The sequence below is a fragment of the Rhodnius prolixus genome, unplaced genomic scaffold (genome assembly GCF_049639745.1).
Source record: "Rhodnius prolixus isolate KJV_2025 unplaced genomic scaffold, Rpr scaffold_6, whole genome shotgun sequence".
NCBI lineage: Eukaryota > Metazoa > Arthropoda > Insecta > Hemiptera > Reduviidae > Rhodnius > Rhodnius prolixus.
Genome location: NW_027411634.1, coordinates 2,388,834 through 2,404,306, shown reverse-complemented (window position 1 = coordinate 2,404,306; position 15,473 = coordinate 2,388,834). Strand labels below are relative to the sequence as shown.

General features: G+C 34.1%; 1 long non-coding RNA gene across 1 annotated transcript; it reads left to right on the top strand.

The window, feature by feature from the left end:
- The first annotated feature begins 3,310 nt into the window (after nt 1-3,310).
- Nucleotides 3,311-5,191, top strand: LOC141460633 (uncharacterized). Its single transcript, XR_012462262.1, has 4 exons — nt 3,311-3,527; nt 3,775-3,930; nt 4,012-4,180; nt 5,019-5,191. It is a non-coding gene; the product is annotated as an uncharacterized lncRNA (long non-coding RNA).
- The last annotated feature ends 10,282 nt before the right edge of the window (nt 5,192-15,473 follow it).

Sequence of the window (15,473 nt, the reverse complement as noted above, 5' to 3'; positions counted from 1 at the left end):
TTCATTATTTTCTAAACAAGAGGGAAAAACCGCCTGCTGTTTACTATACAATAATAAGAGAAGGAATAAATAACATATTCCTCTTTTTTTTTAAAAAAAAAACAGAGGAAGAAAATACTTGAAAAAGGAAATAAAATAAAAAAAACAGTTGAAGAACACCTGTCTATTTTTTGGGACAGTTGTCCTAATTTATTTTTATTTTTTTGAATAACAATACTCTATTCTCGGTTATAATAAAGGATTCAATAAATAAGTAGAGAGGGTTTGTCCTTTTAAAAAGATTCTAAAAGTCTAAAGTTTTCTTCAGCAAGTATAGATTATATTTTTTTGGTAATTTATCATTATTTGAGCTACAATCTTTAGGCAAACAAGTATGTCGTTCAATTATTTTTTAAATCTTTTTTTGAAAATACAACGACCAATTTAATTTTAGATAAACAATATTTAGTTTAGATCTGCTGGCCATTAATGGCTCTCACAAGCAAGGAACTATGAAAGCGATACCAAGAAAAATACAAACTGATTTCGATACAGTAAAATTAACAAGTTATTGGTAGTAGAGTACACTATAAATAGTGGCAACACATCCTAGTAAAATGCATAAAATCCATGGAAACAAAATGATACTCAGAATAAACCACATTTCATGTAGATGGTAATAAAACGGCTAATAATTGGAAGTGCTTTTCGTTTCACAATCTACCAAAAACCGATAGAATTCACAGGCCGAAATATAGGCTGCATGAGAATTGCACTAATAATAATCTGGCAGCAAATTCTAAAAAAGCAATGTATAGCAGAAACTAACTACAAATAGATATGTAAAATATTTTCATTTTATACGAACAGTTAGGTACGAGGTCTGTAAATTAAGTAATGAGACTGAATTTTTTTATTCAAAAAGAATTACAATTCTATATTGTGCACCTTCAAAATAACTTCCTTCTGAAGCCACACAGCGCTGGAGACGTTTCTTCCACTCCTCATAGCAGTGCTCGTACTCCGATACTGGAATAGCCTTCAGCTGGTCTCGGTTACAGCCGTTTGAATGTTTTCGACTGTCCCAAAATGTGTTCCCTTGAGGTGATTTTTCAATTTCGGGAAGAGAAAAAAGTCACAAGGACCCGAAGTCAGGCGAATAAGGAGGCTGAGAAGCCACAGGAATGTTTTTACTGGCCAAAAACTCTGGTTTATTGAAATTGCTGTGTGACACAAGGAGCATTATCGTGATGCAACACCCACTTGTTCTTTCTTGATGTTTGGTCTCACACGAATGAACCTTTTTTTTGAAGTTTTTCAAGAACCTCTCGGTAAAAGTGTTGATTGACCGCGTTTGACCTTGAGGTAGAAACTCTTTGTGGACGATTCCGTTGGATATCGAAAAAACAAATCAGCATGCATTTGATCTTCGACTTCGCCATCCTTGCTTTTTTTCAATTTCAATAAACGAGCTTTTGGCCAGTAAAAACATTCCTGTGGCTCTTCAGCCTCCTTATTCGCCTGACTTGAGTCTTGTGACTTTTTTCTCTGCCCGAAGTTGAAAAATCACCTCAAGGGAACTCATTTTGGGACTGTCGAAAACATTCAAACGGCTATAACCGACCAGCTGAAGGCTATTCCAGTATCGGAGTTCGAGCACTGCTAGAGTGTCTGGAGTGTCTCCAGCGCTGTGTGGCTTTAGAAGGAAGTTATTTTGAAGGTAAAAATATAGAATTGTAATTCCTTTTGAATAAAACATTTTTAAAAAATCAGTCTCATTATTAATTTAGAGACCTCGTACTTATGAACTCCACAAAGAAACGCAATAACCACACACTTATTTATCAGAGAACATAAGTCAAACAAAATTTATAGAATTAAAAGATGAGAATATTTTTCTTTAATTGAGTAAAAGTGAAAATTTAAGGCTGTGCCTTAAGGACAAGATGAGACATCAGAAGAGCAAACCCTTACCAATATTACCTACAACTGAGAACGCTGCAAACATTTTTAAGAAAATAGTTTGCATAAATAAGGAATCCGTCAGGTGTACAATTCACAAATGGGATAGTAAAAAAAAAAAAAACATTCTTCTTGGTGGAAATACCACAATAAATCATACTTTAACGAAAATATTATCTGGTCATGGACCAATAATCAGCATCTTCACCAATTACACAATAGAATTTCCATTCTCACCGTGCGCTTTAATCTCTATAACAGCACAAGATTGTTCTGTATATCTTGTTGTAAATTATCGTTTCATATTATGATTTGATTTGGAATTAATCAGGCTCTTAGAAAACAATTTCTTAACAAAGATCAGTCTAATCTAAAATATTTTAGTAAATTCACTAATAATTTGGCAGATTTAAGTGGTTAATTAGATTGTCATCTTAATGTTTCTCGTCAAATCAATTCAAATGCATAAAACATGTAAATAGTTGAGTAGAGTTACTCCGTAACCTGGTAGGGTTACTGCCAAAGAAGGAAAACAAACTGCAGTATAAAAACTGTTGCAGTACAAATAGTTATTCCTAGAGTCCTTAGGGCAGCCCCGCACTTTCAATCCCCTAACTGTGATATCCTGATCAACTAAGAAGGATTATTGCCAACGAAACTAATTTTTTTAGTCCTACTTTACACTTACATAATCTGGAACTTATGGAGGATGTATTTTGAATAACATGCAGCAAGTAGATGGACTTTGTTACACTTTTTTCTGTGGATGTTCATTATTTTCTCTCAGAAGGAACATTTATTGCAAGAAACGATGACAATTAACAGAAATTAATAGCACAATGGTATAGCTCTTTTCACTAAATTGTATCATGTTTCTAACAATTTAAAACAAAATCACAAGGTAAGTTTTCTAATTTTGAAAATTAGAATCACAGCAACAACAAAAAAAACCTGAAGATTGTCCTGAAATTGTCTTTAAAGAAGAAGAATCTAAACATTTAAAATCCAAAATAGGTAAGGAGAGTTTTCAAAATAAAATTAATAACCTTAAGCATATAAATCTAATTTTTAAATTGTAAATTGTTGAATAATCGATTAATAAGTAGCTAACTAAAAACAATGTTTTTACTTTTTACGTTTTCAGGAGGGGTGGCTCTTGAAACATGGTGAACATTCCATTTTTGTGGAATTGCAATTGTAAAGAAAAGTTAACAATATGGCACAATAAATCACTTGTAAGTTAATTCATTTTCATTTAACTAGTTTAATGTGCTTACAATGGTCAAAATACTTCCCTAAAGGATCTTACTGCAAAGAAATATACAATTGTTGTGATAACAATCGAATTGTATCGAAGCATTATGGTAGGGATACAATGCTTTCGGTGTCAGAATGCTCAAGTAACGAATTAAGTCTCGTAGCATGGTGCAATTTTAGGTTATCAAGGCATTAAGTTGAATATTTATTTGTCTCCTTTCTATTGTAGACTAATATGTTAAGGTTCACTATTTCTTTAAGAACCTATTACATCATACAAGTTGTAAAGTGCTAAAGAATTGTGGCTCATTACGGTTTCCTATTTTAAGGTTAGAAAATAGTGAAGTTCAATCACGAGTGTATGCTTTAACTGTGATTATTTCATCCAATTTTTCATTATTTTACCATTAAATTGAGAGTTTGAATTAAAATTAAGTGCTGGTTAATTCTTTGATAGTTAAAAGAATATCTCAAGTGAAAAATTTCAACAATTTTAAATAACCAAATTGTAACATTTGATCTGTAAGCTTAAATATATGTATTACTAAAATGTACTGACCTATTGCATGATTTCAGTTCCTTATATGAAGTTCATTCAAGTTCAGATTGTAAGCTGCTTACATTAAGTTTCCATCCGTGCATCTTACTGGCCACACTTAACATCAAACAAACGAATTACAATTAAAAATAAAGGCTTATTTCAAGCTAGACAATTAGTTCATAAAAAACAAGGTATGTACTAAACTTAAATTTTATTTATATACTCGTATAATTAATGTAGTACAAGTAATTTGTAGTTTTTACTGATTTTAGTTACCAATTTCATAACTTACAATGAAGTGAACATCAATCAATGATGTTTCATCGAACAAAAATGATGGACAAATAATCTAAAATTAAATATTTTCAATAAGAAACTTAAGAATATTAGATTAAAGTATAAGAAGATTGAAGTAATTAGAACCAAAAAATTGAATAACTGGTATGTTTTTCTTAATTAACTTATTAAACGTTACTATTACAGAAAAGTGATCTTGAAATCAAAAATTTAAGAAAGATTAATCCAAAATGTGTGGCTGATTTTATTGCTTTGAAAGAAAATGGACGATTCAGACTAGTCCAAACAATTCAAATCTAGTCTTTATCATCTTAGAGTTGTCAAACAGTAAAATTACAATAATCTATGAAAAGTTCTTAAATCTTTTGAAAATATAAGTAAAACTACCATTTTTATGATGGATTGCTACATCTAAGGTTAAATAAAAGAGAAAACTGAACTAATAATTGTGATATTCAGTTCTCATCTTGCACACCATATTGAATAATTACTTAATCTTCATTAATCTGATTACTTTTAATACTTCAATCCTAAAAAATATCATAATTTTATAGATCTTAATTTACTCTATTCACTTTTAAGTATTTTATTTAAGAATTATCAAACTTACCTTATAAAACATTAAGTAAAATTAAGCTTGTTAAACAGTTCCCAACTTTGGTCCATGGTTGCCGGAGATGGTAAGTGCAGGCGATGTCTGAGAACGCTTTGTATGAAATATAGCAAAAAACGTGATTAATTTTTTAAAAAATTTAAATTTTGTCTTAAAAATTTATAAAAATTATTTTTAATAATAAATATTTATCTAAAAAGAAAACAAAACACAAAAAATTCTTACCTGATTGAAAAATTAAAAATTTCATATTTTTATTAACTAATTTTAAGTTTGTTTTCATAATTAGAATAATTTTTAGAATTTATTGGTAATAATCTTATTTTTTATTAAATTTCTTTTTAATTTTCAACTTCCTTTTTTTTCTAGTTCCTCAAGGCATAGAGATCTTCTTTAAAAGAGACTGACGCCATTTTCTTGGAGATCCTAGTCCTACGATTTTTCAAAATGTAATTTATTGTGATATTAATGTTCTTATTACTTGTTAAAGTGAAAAAAAGTAACATTTTTAAAGTGTAAAAATTATTTTTTAATAAAAATCTTCTATTTATTTGAAAATAAATTTGATCTATCAAAAATTAAGTCTTAAGTTTTGAACCGTCTCAATGTGGTAAGTTGAATTTAATTTTCTTTTTCAATTATAGATTTTCATTCAATACATTTTAAGAGAAGTTTTCTGTAAAAATTACATCTAGATATTCAGTTATTTGATTTTTAAATGTTTTTTTTATAATTTTTTCCAATAAATAATTATAAAGATTCAGTTTAAAGTTCATCTGAACTTAAATCTAGTAATGCAATCGCCCTGGGGACATTTAATTGCTGGCTTTAACATTAATAAATATTTTAAATATGCTTTAAATGAATTCAGTATTTATTAATTCATTTGAAATTATCCAGTTCATGTCTTAGAAATTCTTTATTAAAAAAAATCTTTTTTAATTATTAAAATTTGCATAATTTAAATAGCTTTACTGGTCTCTTTTCCATTTAAATCTTTGTTAATCACGTCATTACGTTAATGCTTTTTAGATTATTACTATAAGATGTACTTTTTTAAGAGTTTTATGTTCTTCAGTGATCCCTTATTTTTTCTCTAGGGACACTGTAGAGTGCAGTAGCAGCGTCAGCTGAATTTTTTAACTTTTTGGCGTGCATATTTTTTAACCGTAAGTAAATACTTGGCAATCATTTTGCTTATGAACTTTTTTACTCATTTTTGAGTTTTTAAAGAAATCTAATTTTGTTTTTACTTTAAAAGAAGTTTTAACACTTATGTACATAATAAAAAAAGAAGCTTAGTTCCTTTTTGTAATCTAAGAAACCATATAAGTTCCGGCATACAACTATAATTGGAAGACTCAGCAGTTAGCGTGGATAATAAGAACGACATAGATTTTAAGTATAATTATTTAGAACATATTTCTTGCCCAAGGAAGCTATTTCAAATGCAACAGACATAAAAATGCTGCAGAGAATTGTCTTGCGTTCAAAGAGTATGCTGGTAAAGCAATTATTTTTATTGGCTAGCGATTATATTTGATACTTTCAACCCAATGGCAACTCTTTCAACAATATTCTACTGGAATTTGGTGGATTTAATAACTACGTTACAATTTCTATGTATTAAGCAAAAATGATTCAGGTTTCCCATCAATGTTTTAGCATAATTTCACTTTATGCATATTGCGTAATTTTGCAGTTATATTTGTAAGTACTCTTTAAAGAATGAGGTACATTTTATTACATATGGTACTTTAACTACAATTGATGAACTTTAAGGTACATTTATTTATTTTTTTAGAACACTTTCTTCATACCATAAACTGCCATTTTTTCTGTCGATGAAATTAAATTAACACTATTCAAACAGTTAAGTCAAATAGAATTTTCCTGGATCACCAGTTGCACACTATGTAATTTAAATGATACGATTTCTAGCGCATGGCAGGCACATCTGACTAGTTCTCGTGGAAAATTACAATCCGGATTATGGTAAACGAAGAAAAAAAGGAAATTCAGATGATGTTCCAGAGTCAAAGACGAAATACAGTTGGAAATTGACTAAGCATTTCTTCAAATGCCTGTTGTAGGCTTCTGCTTTTCGAAACAATTACTTTCTCTAGTTGTCTTTACACTCTCACACGTCGAGAAACGTTGAAGGAATCCGGGACCTCTCTCTCTGTCAGAGCTGAGGAAGGTGTTTTTTTTTTTTTTTTTGTAGAAGCCACCGCACTGGTTAGCTCGTATCACCTCAGCACCTTAATAAGAGATGCATATTCTCCAAAAAAAAATCTATCTTTTGCTGCATAAGACCTTCTGTAAACTACCGAGGCTACAAGAATATAGGTGTATCTTAGAAGAACCATTGAAACAGTACAGCTTGGCCATTAAAATGTTAAGTGGACAAGTTATTTGACTTTATCGATCTAAAACCTCGCAACATTCAATCCAATAGTTCAAAGTAGATAAGTAGAAGCAGTTCAAAGAGGAAGAGAACTGACAGGTTATCTAGAGAACCTTCAATATTCGAATAATAATACTCATGCTCAAAGGGCCAAATTATCAACATAAAAGGGCCAGTACAGGCTGTTAATATCTATAATAAATAGGAGTTAATATGCCCTAGGAATCTCCAACCTTTCATGCAATACAAAAGGGCTTGTGAGGAAAGTTTATTTGAGAAACTATTTTAGTTTAAAATTCTCCAAGGGCTTTTCCACCATTCTTATAGTACAATAGTTTTTTAACACGTTAGTTGTGGCTACTATTTGGGTTTAACTTAACACAAATAATATATTAGGGTCTGAGCAGGTAGATTTCGTTAGACGCTTCGTGGTTTATCATACCCAATGTATAGTCTACAATTCTTTTATTGCAGCAGAGCTTTATAGTAGTTTGATGAACCCAAATGGCTTCACTGCAAGAGGAGTTGGGTTTATTTCATATGAAGACAACCAACACTTTAAAAAGAAATTTTTTTAGGACTTAGACTTATTAATTAGAGCTTTCCTTAACCAATAATGTTGCCTCCTCCGCTCAAAGTACACTGACGTGTAATCTTTTCTTCAAAAACTCCATTCAAGTCTATATTCGTTCCTCCTTCTGCCTAACGCTTCCCTTTTGTAAACCCGCATGGATAGGGATTCTCTCCTGATAAATCTTGCATACCTATACTCTTTTCCTCAATTTTTTTCAAGTTAGTACCCTCCACGTCTATTATCTCCCTAACTTCTCAAGTTTGGTTACTCTTGCAGCTCTTTTTCAGTAGAAAGGAGTTGTCTCTCAAGACTTAATTGGAAACAATCCAGATTCTCTCTGAGGAACCCTCAGGAAGAGAGTGGAAGCCATCAGGTTGGAATGACCGCTCCCTAAACCTTACCGTTCGTTCCTCACAGGGGAAACACCCTATCTATGGTGGACTATGGTTGTTTAATGTATGGCGGTCTTTCTGGTGATATTGAAGCTAAGCTCAAGCGCCTCATGAACTGCTTCATAAGATTTATTTTCAGCATTTCCAGAGACTCTCGCATTTCACACTGCTACGATGAGTTGAAGTGGCTTTTTCCTGTCTATAGCCGCCAATATTTTTTGGCTTCTTTCCTTTTTCAAGTCATCCAGTCTCAAAGGCCTTCCTATAATTTTCAACTCCTTAGGTTTAAATTCTCCATCCATTCCCGTAACACTAGATCTCGCTCATCTGATCTCTATATTCCCTCTCACCGTACCTCATCCTTTGACAAATCCTTCCTAATTCGCGCTACCTCTCTCTGGAACTCCTTGCCATCATCTGTCCGCCATGCTCCTACCCTATCTATCTTTAAATCCCGTCTATTCAGTTATCTACTTTCTATTCAGCTTCCTCCGAAATTCTAATTGTTTTAATTTATTTCCTTAATTTCTGCTTATTTTTATGTTCACTTTTTGTAAATACTTATTTATTTATTTATTTTCTGTTTAATCACAGGCCAAACTATTAAGACCTCTATTTGTTCCTGTATTTATTCTTAGGGGACAATTGTCCCAGAATAATAAATTTCTTTTCTATTTCTATTTCTTTTCTATTTCTATTTCTATCTATACTACCAAAATTCACTTAGGCCATGCAAATTTGGGTTCAGCAACCCTGCTGTAGAACATCAATTCCCCACAAATAGAAGAACAGAATCTGTGTACTGTTATTGAGATTTATAGGGCTTCGTAAGTCGTAGGGTATTCGCATTTTAAGACCACTTCCTTACCAATCACAAAGTGGTACATTCTTTTTTTAATCTTCTCTTCCGTTTCCATGGCACCAGTTTTTTCAGAAAATGATTTTCTTTAAAAGGAAAACTCTCCTCCTGCTCTTATTTTTTTTGGATTGTACATTGTACCAGTGTACAAGACAATCCTCGTTCACCATGAACAAACAGGTTAAAAACCACACCATAGAAGGACCTTGGAAATTGTTGAAAAAAAGAAATAATAATAATTGAACACACAGATCGGTATGCATCTGGGAAATACAGAAAATCATTAACCTTTCATTTAATACATTCCGCTTCTTCAGCTACGTGCTTTTTTTTAATAAAACATTTTGGGCAATTTAAATGAAAATTGAATTTTAATACAAATTTTTGAAAATATAACTCTGGTTTAGGTGCAGCATTAACCTATGGGAGGGACCATTTGAGTATAATGCACGGTTTTGTGTCTTACCCAATGCAATACGTATAAACGGATACTGTCTTTATTTTTACAAAAAAAATTGTGCGTAATATTAAAAAATAAGTAGAAACAAAAGGTGTAAACAATACTTCGTAAAATATTTAATGTTCAGATAATTATTAATTCTTGAATATTTTTCCTTTTTAATAAACATATCTCTCTCTGACTCGCTTCTCTTCTGCTGCTGCATTTCTCTTCCAGAAGTTCCGGTTATTCCTGTTTCTTGGACAAGCCCAAGTTATAAAGGATTTTTTTTTCTTTCCCCTTGAACAATCAACTTACGTTTCAATATTTCAAATGAAAAATTATAACACTAGTAATCTGACATTGTATTTCCGCTTTTTTTCTCCCCCTTCTAAATTCTAATTAATCAGAGGAAGCTATCAGTTTATTTTTCCTCTTAGGCTAGTAACACCGGATGTAACCATAGGATTTCAGGTAGAACTCCAACGAACAGGAAGTATGCAGTTTTTATTGACTTCTATATTAATATATTTATGAATGAAAATCCTAAAATATGAAATTATTTTTTACAAAATACATAAATAATATATTTGGGGCGCGACAGGAAGTAGTCCAGCGTTCTTTTTTAAATATTTTTTTTTACGTTTATCTGATCCACCATTTTGTTGCGTAGAACAAGACCAGCTTAAAACTGGTTTTTCTTTTTTGGTTCTTTGTTTATATATTTATTTATTTTGTTCGTCTGTTTTAAAACTTCGCATTTATTAAATATTTTTGTTCCACAACAGTTAAAGTGGGTATTGAAGGTTAGGTCTTCAATTGGATGTAGAAGTTACAAAATCGCATCTAAACCTATTTTTCGGAGTTCCGGTTTCCTTCTCCTCCTGCACAGAACCTACAGAGGCTATCCATGAGGTACTTAGTTGATACTTTAGAGTAGAGGGAAGCTTAACATACCTTTTAAAAACAATTGCCTTAAAGGAGTGTTGACCTTTGTGAGGGGCGTTGTGTGGGATTACTGGTACCTGTAAGATAAGATTCTAGTAGGGCGACCTTAATAGGCCTATGCCACTGCGACCCCTTTAGATCTATTTGTGGCTCCCACCACTCTAGGGAGCTCGTACCCTTTAATCAGATTCTTAATAAAGGGTAAAGCTCACCAGGCCTTGGTTTTTTTCCTTCCCGAGAAGTAACAACCTTCGCTAGGACAAGCCCTCACACTGACATAACACGTGCAGTGCCGTTTCCTCCTCCTCCTGCTCCTGACAGAACCTACAAAAGGCTATCATCTGCCAGACCCATACGATGCATGTGTTTTCTGGCCAGTTAATAGGCCTACAATTATCCTTATAGCCCCCACACGGCCTTGACGGATTAATTCTGCAGTCAGCAGCCTTGGCGAATAGCCCTTGATGAACTTCGTCGCCTGTCTCTGTCCAGTCTAATACTTGAGACCTACAAAATGAATTGGAGAAGGGATAGCAATTTACAGCGATTTCTTTCAAGACAGCCTAATTGGGTTATTGGTAGGATTTAGCTATTGAATATAAGGAAGTAAATACCTTGAGCCCTAGATCTCCCTAGGTGGTGAGTTTGTTGGGAAGTGATCACCTCTGTCCTAAAGTTGGGAGAAAATTGCGAAACACATAATCATATCCGGTTTAAGGGCGTACACATGATCCTACAATAATTAGACCAAAATCATTCTACAGGAACTTTACTGGATCCTTTTTTTTAATACGTCACTAATTATTTCCTTTATGTTCTAACGTCTAAATTCTATTAAGGGCACTTCTGGGTCAGGATGTGATTGGCGCGCCTTAAATAAGAATTATGAAAATATCTGGCCGGAAGTGTACCTTATAGTTTTTTTTACAGTTTCTCGTAATTTTTTTTGCGAAACATGTATAATGTTGGAACTGATCTATTTCCTTTCCCCCCGCTCCGCAAATATTTTAAAAACTGTGGTAATTTCTGTTCATTATTTTTGGTGACTGAATCATAGTTTCAATAGGATGAAAAATTAACTGCCAGTTTCAGTCATTATAAACTTTATTCTGCCGATACTTTCGACCTAGGGTCTAGGACATCTTCAGGGCTAATTTACAAAGTTTACAATGATTTACATCATTGGTTGGTGTGTCTTCTGTCTTGTCTGTTCGTGGTCAGTCTCTAGGTCGAAAGCTCGGAATAATAAAGTTTGTCATTACTGAAAATGGTATTAATTTTTCAACATATGGTAATTTTTTTAATACAGATTTTTGTTAAACCATTGATTGTATTAAAGCAAAGTTGGTAAACTTGAAAGTTAATTAAAACCGGAAGATATTCAGGAAAAAAAATGGTATGACCTGTGGCAAAATACTACCAATTTTTCCTACTTCCTACCGCATCTTCTTTCTTCTCTCTCTGGCAAAGGTAATTCGGCCTGGCTGGAGGAGTTCAGATCCTTTCTCTTTCTACAGTTTCTGATTGCTCCTCACCCGCTAGTTCATCGCACTCTAGCCTACACTCTCGGCAGTCGGTTATTTCCACGCGAAGTGCGCTATCTCACTCTCTTTAACCTGTAATCTCCTGCATTATCTTCTCTCTTTCAAACACACTTCAGACACTCTTCTCTCTTTTCTTTAACGCTATTTCTCTTTTAATCATCTTTCTCCATGAACATTGTGTGTTCGTGTTTTTTTTTAACTTTTTCCAACTCCCACGCGTAATGATTTCATCTAGTTTTAATTATATATAATATAACCATATAAATATTATTATTATACATGGATATCTATATAAAAGTTTCCACGTGTCTTGTCTTTTGAGACAAACTTCTTCTTTGTTTCTCATTCTATTTAAAAAAATTAAAAAAAATTACCTACGCATGCGTCTATCATAACAGTTCTTCTCCCCTCCTTCTAGCTTTTCTTCATGGGAAACTGCATCTTAATTAAAAAATTTAATTACTAATTAAAAAATTATAAAGACCAATCAGACTTGTAGGCAGTTTATCTGTCTGTACGTATATATATATATATATATATATTCTGTTCTAAAAAAAAACAAAAAAGTACTAGAACAGAAATGTTTAATAAAATTATATAAAAATATATTTCTTTAATTGTACATGACCGCATAATGTTTTACTAATGGTGGGAATTTCTTGTATTTAAGCAAGATAATTTTTTTAAGATTTCTAGACGACAAAAAAACGGAAAAAACCCTGTACACAATTTCCTGTTTGCTCAATTCACGTTCTTGAAAATTATTTGTACAAAACAAAACAAAAAATTTGTCAAAGTGGCACTTCCGCTTTAAATTTCAAATTTAATTTAGTCATCAATATTACTACGGAAATGAGGTACTTAGTTGATACTTTAGAGTAGAGGGAAGCTTAACGTACCTCTTAAAAACAATTGCCTTAAAGAGTGTTGTGACCTTTGTGAGGGGCGTTTTGGGGGTGACCTTGAGAACACGAAAAACAAAAAACAAAAAAGTGGAGGGAAGTGGAAGAAGAAGACGGCTAAAAGAGGAAACTAAGCGAAGAAGACAAAGGAAGTGAAGGCTGGCAAAGATTCCACAAGAAACAAAAAGAGCACCCGTTAGCTCTATTTAGGGCTCCCACTACTCTAGAGCTCATCCCTTTAATTAGACTCCTGATTCTGGAGAGCGGCTCCTGGGTAAAGCTCTCACAGGCTCCTCCCCCCAGAGAAGTAACATCCTTAGTCCAGACAAGCCCCTTGCACTGGACACAACAAGTGCAGTACCGTTTCCTTCTCCACCACTTGACAGAACCCTGCGAAGGCTATCATCTGCCAGGCAATGCATGTGTTCTCTGAGCCTGCAGTGCCCAGTTAATCGGCCTACAAATATCCTTATAAACCCACAAAGCTTTTTTTTTTTTTTTTATGATTTAAGGCGCGTCAACATCTAAGATTATTGGCGCCCGGAGCTTTTTTCAGTGCACTGCCGGCCTCCGAACAGTGTTCTCTCGTTACAGACAACACTGTCCATCACCGGACAGTGAGCTGTAAGAAGCTCCTAGGAAGAGAAAATCTAAGGGTCAGCAGCTGGATTCGAACCCGGGACCTCCGCGTGGGAGTCCAGTATGCTAACCTCATAGCTACTCCCTTCCCTCCATACAGCTTTGACGGATTAATTCTGCAGTCAGCCTTGGCGAATAGCCTCTAATGAACTCCTTCGCCTGTCTCTGTCCAGTGGTGGCTTTGCCACCACTCCTGAGACCTACTCTGCACCCACAGTTTAATGGTTGCAGACTTAAGACACTTGGAGACCCTAAAATAGGGCTCCAGGCCAACGAAGTATCCCGCAGAGCCTTCGCCTGGCCAATAAATCGGCCGCTTCGTTTCCCTTATGTACTGAATGACCAGGCATCCACACTAGAAAGACCTTATTTTGGTCATTAATTTCCTTCAGGGCACCCAGACAATCCCAAACCAGCCTTGAATTGACCATAAAATCGATTAAGGATTCTTTAAGGAGAATTAACAGGAAATGAGTAGATTCCTACTAAAGTAATTAAGAGATGACTTAAACGTTCGTAGTTTGGAGAAAAGTTAGAACCTCTTTGTGTACAGGTTGCAACCGGAAGTGGTGTCCAGGTTTACACCAAAATCTGGTTTCTTGATTTTCAACTGTACGGATGAGAGTTTCATCTCAAAAGAACCATAATAGATATAACTACAAATTGAAATATTTAAAATATAATAAAAAATAAATGGAAAATGGAAAAAAAGAAGAAAAGCCGTGGCCGATAGTGTAACGGACAGTCCAATTACACAGTAGTTTTCACGCAAATTCAATTGTTCCATGAACACAGAGATTTCCCAGACCACAAGATGGCCTAGCGGTGGGGGTCGGTGAGGAGAAGGGTAGGGCACATACTTCATGGGAAATTAAATCTGTGGCGTTTCATCCAGAGCTCTTTTTGTTTCTTGTGGAATCTTTGCTAGCCTTCACTTCCTTTGTCTTCTTCGCTTAGTTTCCTCTTTCAGCCGTCTTCTTCTTCTTCCACTTCCATTTCTCCTCCACTTTTTTTTTGTTTTACACTACAACAGGGGTCCCCAAACTTTTTTACACAGGGGGCCAGGTTCACTGTCCCTCAGACCGTTGGAGGGCCGGACTATAAAACAAACTATTTTAAAGTAAAACAAAAAACAAAAAACTGGAACAAATAGAATATTTCAAATAAAGAACAAGTAAATTTAAGTCGAACAAACTGCCCAGTATTTCTGTGGGAACTATGGGCCTGCTTTTGGCTAATGAGATGGTCCAATGTCTGGTTTAGTTATAGTGCTTTTCCTTTCTTCCTACTTCTGGCTGTTATTTTACACTGTTTTCGGAGCCGGTGACGCGTGCATCTCGCGTCATCGGAAGTAGTACTGTACATGAGCGACGCAGCGCTTTACGGCGGCACCGCCACATATAGTGCTTCTCTCACTGACTACCTAGTGAAAGAGATACCCCTTCCGAAAGCGCGGCGGGGGCCGGATAAATGTGGCCCGCGGGCCGTAGTTTGGGGACCCCTGCAACCACGTCCAATAGTAAGGCGTGAAAATGCAGCAAAAAAAAACACAAGAAGCATGCAATTACCAATTTCCGGTATCACGCCATTAATCTTGCCGTAAAGTGAACCTCCAATTTTTTTCCCCCCCGTAAAAGCGCGTACAGATACACGTACACTATTGAGAACGTCTTCCGGTGAATCCATTTGCATTGAACATGCATTAAAACTTCTTAATTACAATATAATAAAATATTGAAAGGAACACGTAACTGTAAACTTCTTATGGACTTCCAACTTTGGTTATAAAAAGTCTTTTAAGCACATTGATAAGACTCTTTTATTCACTAAAAAGCAACAAATTTGGGTTTACCACACACATACGTACACACACACACAAAAGAGGAAGTTTCGATTTTCTATAGAAATTATTCATTGTACACATTTGGATGGATGGGCACTTCGGTACCATTTATGGACGACAAAAAGATGCTTTCTTACTTCGTACGGACTTCATTTAAATTCAGTTGCTAAGTTACCACAAACGTTTATTCATTTTGCTTAATTCCAATCCTTTCTACGCTCGGTTATTATTGTCTACGATATTCATTGTCCCTTTTTATGTTTTATGGTAATGCAAT